This window comes from Lycorma delicatula, chromosome 10, assembly GCF_047948215.1.
Source record: "Lycorma delicatula isolate Av1 chromosome 10, ASM4794821v1, whole genome shotgun sequence".
In the NCBI taxonomy this organism is placed as follows: domain Eukaryota; kingdom Metazoa; phylum Arthropoda; class Insecta; order Hemiptera; family Fulgoridae; genus Lycorma; species Lycorma delicatula.
The window spans coordinates 1,211,357-1,224,280 of NC_134464.1; the positions used below are offsets into that span (position 1 = coordinate 1,211,357).

Below are 12,924 nucleotides of genomic sequence, written 5' to 3' on the forward strand. Positions count from 1 at the left end.
AAAAATAAAACGTACTTATTAATTCATAAATTGATGTAAATGAATAAATCAGGTTATAAATATATAAAGTAAGTAAATATATTAAAATTATTAATCTCTAACTATAAATTTTTGTTTGTTTTATTAGTAAATTAAAGTTATCTTATTCAAAACATAAAAAAAGTGTATTTTCTGACAAAACTTTTTTGTGTTTTACTCAGTTTTTTCTTAAAATCTACTTGATATAGAGAGCTGGGATTAGTTTTATTCAGTTTCTTAGATCAAAAATTGTAAGGAAGCACCTAATTTACTCTACGATTCTTACCCTAGAATTTTAGTACGGTTTAATTTCAAAATGGGAACAGAAAGCAAGGCAAAATGTTTTGCGAGCCGAAAATCACAAACGATCCGTTTTCTGAACTACGTTTATATGAACCTTTTTCTTATTTTTGGCTATAGAATTTGGAATCGCCCTATGTATTTTGTTGATTACCCTTTCCATAGTTTATACTCTAGTATAGATTGTATAATTTTGTCATTAAATTTTTATTTCAGTTTACCTTAAGCTCTGTTTGTTTTCATTTTTTATTATTGTTGATGTGTGAACATTTGTAAAATTTGAGTGTGTTATTTTGTCAACTTCTCAGACAGTGCTTTGGACCGTGAAAATTGTTTGCACGATCACATTTTTTTTTGGTTATGTTCCAGCTACTTAAAAATATTTTCTTATAATTATTAAAAGTATTTTTAGATTTTGTATATTAAGATTTGTTATAGTTATTTTTATTAATATAATGTTATTATTTTTCTTTGTGCAACATTTTAAGTTTTAAATTCTCCTGTTGCATGTTCTCCCATTTGGGGCAGTCCAGCTTCCAAGAATTTAATCTTCAGCAAAAGAATGTGGATGGCTAAAAGGGGAGATGTAGAGGTCATCAGAATTATTATTTTGTTACTATTAATCTGTAGTTGCTTTGATATTCATTTGTTTTGTGTGCATGATTAAGGTTATCTCTATGTACATGGATTTGTGATATAACCTTATTTTTTATATATAACCTTAAATAACCTAATTATAATATTTTAAAAAAATAGGGATTAATAAAATAGAATGTGGGGAGTAAAATTGTAAAAAAACCTATAAAAAATTTCTAAAAGATGTTAAAAAGGTTTCACAAATATTTAAAAGTATTTAATATAATCACTCATCCTGATCATATTAGAGGTAATAAACACATAATTTCAAATATAAATAACACAAAGGTAAGTAATGATAGATTTAAATCTCTTACTCTAAAGAAAATAACGTAATACAGTCAAAAATACAATCAATGAATAAAGTTTGAATTCACAATGATTTTATTATTGAAATAGTATATATAATGACAACTCTTCAAATTCAAATTAAAATACCAATAACAACAGTTCCATTCTCTGTGTCAGATTATAATAGCAGCAGTATGAACTCATTTATATAAGGTACTGATAGGATGAACATAACTGTGTATATTTTAATTATTTAAGATATGTTTTTTAATAATAATGTAATAGCAAGAGAGTTGCACCTTATTTGGTATCTCACCAAATATTGTTAAAATATTAAAAATATATGGATAAAAAAATTAAACTGATTGTAAGAAAACAATCCATCACAGATCAAGCTATGGAATAGGATTCTGTAAGACTACTACAAACACACTATTACTGGGTTGAAATGAATTAAAACTGTATTTTTCAAGCCTTTTTCCTTGTAAAGAGCCTGAAAATTGTTCTGGTATTACAAGGGATGATAAGGAAGTAAGTTACACCCCTCTATAAAACAAACACATATTTATGAGACAATCTTTTTTTTTATTGAATAAAAAATCTACATATTTCTATCTATTTTTCGATATAATCACCAAGCTTTTTCTAAACACGTTTCATAGTTTGTGACAAGTTTTTCAATTCTACTCTCATAAAAATTTCATCCAATTTCCTTCAACCATTTAAGGACTTCTTTCAGTTCATTATCATTAGATAATTGCTTCCCTCCCCAATCTCACTAGAGAGAACCAAACAGGTGGTAGTTGCAGGTTGCTAGGTCAGGGCTGTAAGGCAGATGAGGCCGCACTTCCCACTTGAATTTTTGCAGTAACTCTTGTGTTACATGAGCTGAATGAGGAGTAGCGTTGTCGTGAGGAAAACCGACTCCATCACTCAATTTTCCGTGTCTTTAATGGCTTTACGCAATCTTTTTAAAGACTCACAGTAAGATTTGGCATTGATTGTTGTTCCTTGGGGCATAAATTTACTTTAAATAACTCCCTCAAAGTCGAAAAAGACTATCGGCATAAACTTTCGAACACGTGGGGATGTTTTCATTTTTTTTGGCTGGGGTGAATTTTTGTGTCTCCATTCATGTGATGCTCAGGAGTGTAATGAAGCATCCAGCTCTCATCCCCTGTGATGATTTATTTCAAAAATTGTGTACCAGTCCTGGAATAATGTTGAAGAAGAAGAAAGAGCAGATTCAAAACATTGATATTTGTGGTTACCGGTCAACAGATGTGGCACCATCGTGCACACATCTTATGGTAACCTAGCTGATTGTGAATAATTACAAACACACTACCATAACTGATGTTAAGTTCACTTACAATCTCTTTAATTTTAATGTTCCGTTTACTGATGATCATTTCATTCATACATTCCATGTTTCCTGACATGTTTGCAGTTGAAAGACACCCAGCATGCAGTTCGTCATTCACATTTGTTCTTCCGTTTCTGAACATTGGCAACATTTTGTGACCATGGGACATGACATTGCATTCTCACCGTATATCTCAACAGTTTAGTGATGAATTTCACAACAGTTGTAATTTTTTGCCCAAAAAAATCGAACTAATAAACGCACTTCTATGCTGGATGAAACCTCTAGAGGACATGCCATATTGACAACGACACTACCCACATACTGAGTGTTGTACAGAATTGCTGCTGGGGGACCATGAAGACAACAACACAACCAGTGCTCCACCGCAAGATATTAATATATCCCTTTCAGTCCAAGAGCATGGCAAGGGTATAACTTATTTTTTGATCCAGCTCTTGTACATTACCAATAAAATATTACAGTATTGGAATCAAGTTTTATATAACAGAGTCCTATGGAATAACAACTTCCACCCAATTTGAAAATAGTTCTTTATCATATCTAATAATTCTTAATTCTAAATATGTACTATTATTCTTCATGTAAACAATTAGCATATCTTCATACAAAATTATTATTCCTGTACATAATAATTCATATATACTCAAATTCACTTCACAGAACTTAATTAACAATAAATTAGTAAATTTTCAGGTAAATTATATAACTAAAACACATTTTAAAAAATAACTTACAAAATAATCAAATTGCTCATTAAGTTATTCTCTTTGATCGTTATCATTTTTTGGTATCACTGTTAAGTATATCTTACAAAAATTTGGACATGATCTCATAAGATTTTCTATTACAACTTTGCCCAAAAATCCTGTACCCCCAGTAACTAGTATTGTTTCTCCTCCATAAAATTGTTGTATTGGACTTTCTGATAAACTGGTGTTTATGCTACTTTTAGATGTCTCTTACAAATAAAAACTTTACAATACAACACAATCACATTTTTAAATACAATAATTACATTTCCAAACTGCATATTTTGTAAACTACTTTTTATTTAGAAAGATTATATAAAGTAACCAATATAAAACAATCATTTAAAAAGTAATAGAAATACCAGTTAGAAAAAAGTGATTATTTTCTTTGTTAGGTAACTAAATAGCATAATTTTTCAGAACTTACTGCCTTTACATTAAATCTGATTAATTTTTTTTATGTTGTTTTGTATCAGTGCTAAATGACTCATCTATAAATTTGGAATACTTTCCTGATTGATTTATTGTTTATTTTACTGATCGCACTTACTGGAAGTCAAGTAAAATGCTTGAAGGTGATTCTTTCTTAGCTGTGAGTTCATCTGTTGTTTCACAGTCCTGATTCTGAATGTTTTCTTGATTGTAACAGTTTAGAAATCCGTTTGAAGGATAATATCATAATGCTGTTTGTTCTCAAACAAATCCTGATTGTATTTAACACTATAACACACTATATAATCAGTAATATATATATATATATATATATATATATATATATATATACATACGAGGTGCGACAATAAAGTAATGAGACTGATTTTTCTTTGCAAGATGTGGCAACCCTGCAGCTTGCGTAGACACACCATATTTGACCTGGGTCTATAAGCTACTTCCAGTCCAAGCGGCACATTGATGCAACTGCTCAATCGTGAGTTGTGCTGTAATAAGTGAACACGTGTTACTGTCTCTCGTTACAGAAATGAAACTGAAAAATATTGCGCAACAGTATGCCATTTCTTTTAGCGTTAAATTGGGTGAAAACGCGACGACAACTTATGGTAAGCTTCAGAAGGCTTTTGGAGAGGAGGTTATGTCAAGAGCTCAAGTTTTTCGGTGGCATAAGATGAAGATCGCAGTGGACGACCATCAACCTCACGGACAGATGTCAACTTGACCAGGGTGCGTGAAATCGTACGATCTGATCAAAGATTATCCGTGAAAATGATTGCAGAAGATTATAATGATTTTATGGAATATAATTTTAAAAACAAAACAAAAGTTGCTGGTAGTTTTCAGGACGTGGTTGTACTGCTCTGATCAATATTACCAATGCTACTGTGTGTACCGCTGCTAGGTAGCAGCACACCATTTGATATTATCATCAGCTCACCAGTGTATCACTCCATGATAGTTCTCTTAGTACTGCGTTTCATCAGTGGTCTGCACTGGTTGACAGGAAAGGCAATAAAACCTGGTATGAAGCTAGAGGTTGATAAAAGATCTCTTGGAGGGGTGGCCTATTTTCTCTCAATATATTCCTCTTAGGTTGCATAAATATGAGTTAAAATGCTATAAATTATGTTTAACATCAGGTTATACAGTATTTCTTATTTATTATGATAAATTTGCATATTCAAGCAAAGATGTATACAAAATCATAATTAATTTAATGGACGAAGGAAGATTGCTGAATGGAGAGAATTTCTATACTAATTTACCAATTCTTAAAGAATTATTGGAAGAAAAGCATTTTATTATGGAACTCTTCTGGCAAACACAAAAGGCGTACTTTTAGATTTTATTAAAAAATGTAGAAAAAAGGAGGAGTTAACTGTGTCTGCAAATATGGAATGAATGTAATAAAAGAGACAAATAAAAGTTATGATGATATGTTATAATTTTACAATTTTTATGCGTTTACAACGTTAATATTTACTAGTTTGCTTCCAAATTTTCATTGTTGTATTATTTTAATAAAAATATTACAATTTTTTTCCACTATGTAAAACACACTTAAGTGTATTTATTTATTATAATATATAGAAGTTAAAGAAGAAAATTAATTATAATAGATTAGAAGTAAATAGAGGTAGTTTGAGCTATTTGTCTTGTTATTATTGTATTTTGTAATAAGAAAGTGCCTTCTGAATGAAAAGTCCAAACAAACGCCGTTATGGCTTACAGATGTACAGATATCTCAATTAGCTGAATATACTCAGCACATATCATTTTAAACTGATTATAGCTGAAGGAAACTGTATTGGACTAGCTTTGTCATTCTCGGCACCTGTGTGCCAGGATGTCCTACAATAATCTTAAGTGCAGTAAGTAGGTGTACTGACTGTGTAGTACCTGATAATTTGATACACCAAGATACCACAACAGCAGCGTGTTAAAAAAAAGAAATGAAGATAGTGAGTTTTCTCTTAGTTCTTGAGAAGAAATATCAACATTCTCACATATTTTGAATAATTCCAAATTTTTGAAGGAGTTAATGAACTTTTAACTCCACGAAGTCAAGAAAGACCTTGTAAGAAAGAACTGTCAGTGGAAGAACTGACATAAACAACTTGGTAAGGCTATTAAGCTGTAAGTGATTGATTATCAATACTTGAATATACTGTATTTGTTGCTGGAGGAAATTGTGTTGAAAGGTTGACTAACTACCTCTTTTTCAACTTTCACCTCTTTTAGTCTACTTTCAAAGAGATTGAAGGTTGACCTCAGGTATCAAGCCTTTCTCTAGAGATACAAATCAGCATTGTATTGCTATATGTCTACACAAATAAAAAATTCTCAGACTTAGTCGGAGGAAAGTCTCCAACCTAGCTCTCTAAATTTTTCCATATTTGCCAGAGTTATTCTGTGCAAACCAATCCCCATTTAATGCTTGAAATGCATTCTGTAAGAGTTTGGCAGTTACTCTTGAATGATTATTTTCGGCAGCAAAGATTTTAAAACAAAGTTAGGGCTTGTTAACTGCTATGTGTTAATATTTGGTTTCAAATACGGGCTTATAACCAGGAGGGAAGTTCTTGGATAGTGTTTGAAAACATTATTTAAAGAAAGGTTATATTGAATAATAAGGTTTGAAATTTGTTTGCCTTTATTATTAATGATATTATGATTGGAAAATAATTTCTCAGTAATATTTAAATCTATTGTTAAACTGTAAATTACTAGTTTTTGTGAAAATACATCAGTAAAAAAAATATATAAATTTTTTGTTTTACATTACAATTCTTCTTGTGATACATACATAAATCATCAAAGGAATAAATGTCACTAATAGATGCTTTCTCTAACAATAATGGTGTTCATTACATTACATTGGCTGTCCCAATAATGAACACAGTAAAGATCCCATATAAAAAAATTAAAATAAATATTCTTAATCAAAAGAAAGAATTAGTAATCTACTTGTTTGGACATTATTTGTTGACACTTTACTAAGTTGGTTGTCCATTTGATTTATTTTTACTTTGAATGCTTATAAAATCAAACAAACTTTATATTATTTAAAAGATTGGTAAGTTTGGTTTTGCAAAAAATATAATAAGATCAATTAATAGATTAAATTAACCAATTAATACGTTTAATAACATTTTACTTACAAGTGACAAACCCAACTGACAAACTGGCTCTTTGTTAAAGTGGCCTTGTTTGTATGAATCAGATGATATACGTGTCATAATGTTAATAAATAGGCAAACTCTGGTGTAATTACGAAAACTATTACTGTCACATTTTTTTTATAGATAACATAATGCCCTTGAAAATCTCATTGGAGACAATCTATTGTAAAGGTTAACGTCACTATTCTATAATCAGATAAATATTAAAAAAGAATTTCTTGTAGTTTAGGAAAACTAGTTTTCTTACAGGTTTTTCTGAAAAATGCGAATTGGAATCAGTTTTTTTTTATAAAAATAAAGAAACATCTTTTTGCAATTGTATTTCATAAACAATATTTTTACTTACCACAGAGACCCTTAATTTCACTCTACCAATTGGCCTTCGCAAACTGGTTCGTCACTTGAACGCGTTTCATATGGGTAAGTGCCAGGATCATTTCCTCTGGAGAAAAAAAAATAATTCACTTATTTCAAAGAATAAAAAACATCTCGAACAGTTTATTTGCCACTGTATGTTTAAATATCTCAAATAACTATACTTTTGTGGATAACAATTTTTTTCCAAATTTTATCCAATTTGATCTTTAATGAATTTAGTTAAAAGATCACAAATCAAAATAAAATGTTAAGTCTGGCTAACAAATAACTGAACTTAAGTTTGAGTTGTAACTTTTAATCATCATCAGTTAGGAAAAATATAATGTAATGTAATAAATATAATATAATGTATGCAAAAGTTTTTTTTACATTAGTTTATTATGAATATATTATTTTACATTTGAGTAATGCATTATTGAGTAAATTACAGGAAGCCACCAGAAAACGAGTTACTTCTCCCTTTCTTTGGACTTGCAGTTTCAAAGCCCTATAATTTTTACAAAAATTGTGTAAAACATAATTCATACAATTTTTTTTCAATTCTGGGGATTATAAGCAAATTTTTTTCTGAGAGATAAGAATATTAAAAAATTTCCAAACATAGTAAGTAATCTTATCAAAATAATTTTTTGATGAAACATTTACATTGTACTGGCATAGTCTCTCGTGGGTTTGTTTTAAATGTTATTTTATAGTAAATTAACCACATAAATGTGACAAACTGTCGATATCATTTTACAGTAATCTGGCGTTATACAGTTTTAATTCATTCACAGTTATTATTCTGAATTTCAATTCATTGTAAATTATGAAACAGAATTCAAATTTTATTTATATAGCTTTGTGATGATTATGCCAAAATATAATATTTATCATATAAAGTTTTATTTAATTCATATTCTATATATAAAAGAGGTTGGTATTACAGGTTATTTTATTATTTTTGGTGGTTAAAGATGATTAGTAATTTAACCCTTTCACTCCTCTTGTCCATTTCGGTGCCCAGATATTTTACCAGTTGATTTTTATGTATCAATGGCTTTTTTATACTTTTAATCCAAGTAGTGCATTTCTTCTTCTGAACGTATTGAGAGGTACATAGAATTTTCTAATTTTCCAAAGTAACCGACACATTCACAACATAATATAATTTTTTTTAGTTTTAAAATAATATTTTCTAATTTATAAATGGATTACTTTTTGAAGGGATGCATGCTGAAATTTATAAATTACACAAAAACTCTGTGTACATTCAAATGCCTAAGTGTAGTTAAAGGGTATTGCTACTGCAATGTAATTTTGAGGTTATGGTTATTATTATTACAGTTCTTTTGCTTATTTGTGCAGTGACCATAAGTGCTGATATCTCATTTTTTACTTGGAAATTTACTTAATTAAAGGTGAGTAATATTTCTAATTTATATTATTTATTATAAGTTATGTAAGGTAATTTATACATTGATAAAATAACCAAGTAGCCCTACATAGTAGGAAAAATATTCCTAACCTCACATAATATAACCTGTAAACATCTTTTCATTAAGTTATTTTATCTGAGCATAAGATAGTTTATGCTTCAGTTTAGTTGTTTTTAGCATTTTCATAAATTGAAAAATTACAATAACCCTGAAATTTGTGCTATATGTAGAAATTTTATTATAAGGCTGTAAAAGCAAGATGTGAATTGCTGAATTTCTAAAATAAGCATTAGGTTTATTGTCTTCTTATTATAATGAGCTAAAAATAAATTTCTAGTATCATACAGTAACCAGTAGACTACTTTCTTTTTCTTTAGACTATTTTCTATCTCTATTCTTTTCTTATTTTAAATTTTAGTTAGGTGTACGAATCAAACTACATGGTATTTTATTTTATTTTTCAGACAATGGATTTTATGATTTATATGACGAAGATGATGTTGGATCTGTTCTGAATCTATTACATGGAAATTGTTCAGATTTAGAAGGTTTGGAGAATGGTGATGAGATAGAAGATGAAGCGCCATCAAAGGGACCTACAAGAATTGGTAAGTTTCATTTTTATTTATATTGAGCCTAGTTTTGGCTCATGAAACAAATATCCTACCAGTATTAAAACGGATGGATTCAGTGAATACCTGCTAAAGCTACATTTTTTTATGCTGCAGGTGCTGATGTTGTCCCACGAAATGAGGAATTAGCTATTCAAGATGATACAGAAATACAAGAGCTGTTGTTGCAAACAGCACCTGTGCTGCCTGAACTCCCATCATTACAAGTAGCTCCAGTACAATCAGCACCTATTTTAAATGAAAAAAATCAAGCAGGGGAACAAGTAAATCAAAATTACGTGATAGGCCATCAACATCAGCTGGGTCAGATCCACCACTTTTATTAATTCTGCCACGGATAAAAAAGATATCCGATGGAGAAGAAGGCCTTCCAATCCACCTACAACTGGTGATTTTTCTGTAAACACAGAGAATTATTTTGATTTGGATTCTCCTATAGATTATTTTTGCAAATATATAACTGAGGAATGTATTTCATTCATGGTTGAAAAAACTAACATGTATGCCCTCTAGAAAGGTATAACATTTCAGCCCACAAATGCTCAAGAAATTCGTGCACTGATTGGGTTACACATTTATATGTCGGGTTTAAAATTTCCCAGAATAGAGATGTACTGGAGAAAATCTCTAAAAGTCATGATGTTTTCTGAAACAATGACTCATAATCGCTTTTATCAACTGAGATCAAACCTACACATAGTTAACAATTTAGAAATGAAAGACTCAGATGACAAATTTTTTAAAGTAAGGCCAATTTTTGAGTTTGTCAGAAAAAGATGCAAGGAGTTAGAAATGGAACTAGATCTCAGTGTTGATGAGCAGATAATCCCATTTAAAGGGCATCATTCTACTAAACAGTATATGAAAAAAACCTAAGAAGTGGGGGATAAAAAATGTTTTGTGTGGGAAGAGTGGTATTGTACATGACTTCATACTATTCCAGGGCAAAACAACAGAATTTGATCAAACCAACATAAAATCATTTGGTTTAAGAGCCTCTGTAGTTTTAGAACTGACAAAACAGCTTAAAAAAGAGAACTATTGTGTTTATTTTGATAACTTCTTTAGTACTTTAAATTTATTCAAGATTTTAAAAAATAATAAAATATTTACAGCCGGTACAGTTAGAGTTGATCGTTTTTGTAAGCCTCCGTTTATGTCTGACAAAGAATGCTCAAAAAAGCCAAAAGGTTTTCACTAAGAAGTGACCAGTAGAGATGGGAAGTTGTTCTTTGCAAATGGACTGATAATCGATCAATTGTTCTTGGTTCCAATTTTGTAGGTGTAGGTACACCAGATGAAAACAGGTGGGATAAGAAGAGTAAGAAATATGTTCTAACATATTCTGGTCTAGTAGTAACTAGACCAGAAATAGTTAAAAAATATAACTATGGAATGGGAGGAGGAGTAGATACTCTGAATCTACTTACTGCGATCTATAGAATATTTTAAAAGAGTCATAAGGGGACTTTAAGGATGATTTTTCATATCATTGATATAGCCTGTGTAAATTGTTGGTTAGAGTATAGGCAGGCTAAACAACTTTAAAAAAATCATTTGTTGATCTGTTGGATTTTAAATTAGATTTGGGCGAAGCTCTTGTAAAAATGGATAATCCAGTAGGGTCTTGCAGGAAAAGAGGTTGACCAAGTTCTCCTAGAGAACAAATTTTCCGCCCATTGAAAAGACATAATGTAGAAGTAAGGCCTATAGTTGAAGTTCAGAAAGATTTAGTAGACCACCTACCAGAATATGATTCCAAAAAAGATGCAACTTGATGCAAAAATATTAAGTGCACCAAGAAAACTAATGTGTACTGTACAAAATGTAAAGTCCGCCTTTGTTTTGTGAATAGCAGAAATTGTTTGATGAACATTTAAAGTAATAGATATAATGATGTACTGATATTATGTTAAAAATTCCTTTTAATTTGTAATTGTTTATTTTTTAGTATAATAATAATTTCTAAGCATTTATTATGACTTGTAAGTCATTTATTATGGTAAGATTTGCTCAGCGTTACTGTGTTTATTGTTTATAATTTTTTTGATAATAGATTCTTTTAAAGTATTTATAGACATAAGACAGAAAAAAAGTTGTGTTTTAATAATAATTTTATATGAATTTTATAAATAACTATTTTGTAAAAATTACATTTTTCATAAATAAAGATGTTCATTTGTTATTTCATAGAAACTAACTACCGTTCATTACAGATGTCCATTCCAGTGGACATGTTCATATTTTTTTGGCAAGAAAAAATGTTTGGTCTAAATGTATTTGAAGTAATAAAAATTACTTAAATAAACATGGCTGCAGAGTAAAAAATAATTCTGATGAGCGACAAAAATTTGGTAGTGAAAAGGTTAATTACAAAGTTTTACTATTGTAAAAAAAGTATCTACTATATATATAAATTTTCCATTACGTCTTTTTCAGACTTGATTCCCAATTATAATGACATAACAGAGAAAAATGAGAAATAAAAAAAACTGAATCTAATCACTTATTACATGACAAATATTTAGTGATGCCAATGTTTTGATTGAAATATTTCTGGTTTCAGGTAATTAAATATGTAATAACAAAGATAAATATAATTTTTGCTTATGAACATGTTACACAAAAATAATTTTTTTTTAATGTTGAAACAAATATGAAGTAAGAATATAGCTTTAAGAACCTTTTTATAAAAAATAAAATTCCATAGCTTTTTTTTTTTCTAATTAAAAAATAATCATCTTAAATAAAATATTCATAAATCACACATTAAAAAAGTCTCATGTACCAATGAATATAATCATCAACATCATGGAATGAATATCAGTCCTGAGGCTTGAATTTGTTCTAATTATAAAGTATACAATTCTATACATAAAAAAAGTATATAACTGAAAATCGTAACTCAAAACCCAATATATTGATTTTAATAAAATCAAATTGCTAAAATCATGTTGGAAAGTAAAAAAAAAAAGAAAAGTGCTTATTACATCAGAAATTGTAATTTAACTCACTTAGGCAGTTTCACATTTTGAAAAACTAGCCGCTTCAAATGTCAGCCAATATTCTTTTATCACGGGCACATACTGCAATATCTGCACAGACATGTTGATCTTAAGAAATGCATTTCAGCTACCTCCAAATTTGACATCTCTCTCACCGATAGCCCCGACCCATTTGTCAAGACTGGAATGACTATTTCTAGAATTTCTTTATTGTATCTTTTTTCCCAATAGTGTTTTCTTCAAAACTTCTGATAAAATTTGATACTTGTGCAGCTTTGAAACCAAATTCTTAGAGTTAGAATAAGACTACTTGCATCAAAGGAAGTTAAAGCCCTCGATCTGTTCTATGATGCTGCAATTTACGAAATCTTTGGCTCTAACAGGGTGAGTACCCAGTGAAATTCCATAGTTTTAGTCTTTGTTGATGAAATATTAACCCATATGGGTTAGTTGAACAACACTGTGACCTCAG

The 12,924-nt window shown here is 29.6% G+C and overlaps 1 long non-coding RNA gene across 2 annotated transcripts; it reads left to right on the forward strand.

Annotated features, from left to right (window-relative positions):
* The first annotated feature begins 766 nt into the window (after nucleotides 1–766).
* On the forward strand, nucleotides 767–11,630 carry LOC142331518 (uncharacterized). 2 transcript variants are annotated; one of them, XR_012758021.1, is made up of 4 exons: nucleotides 767–910; nucleotides 8,745–8,797; nucleotides 9,280–9,423; nucleotides 9,544–11,630. It is a non-coding gene; the product is annotated as an uncharacterized LOC142331518 (long non-coding RNA). The 2 variants fall into 2 exon arrangements; XR_012758020.1 differs by lacking the exon at nucleotides 767–910 and having other exon boundaries at nucleotides 8,346–8,797.
* Nucleotides 11,631–12,924: the final 1,294 nt, after the last annotated feature.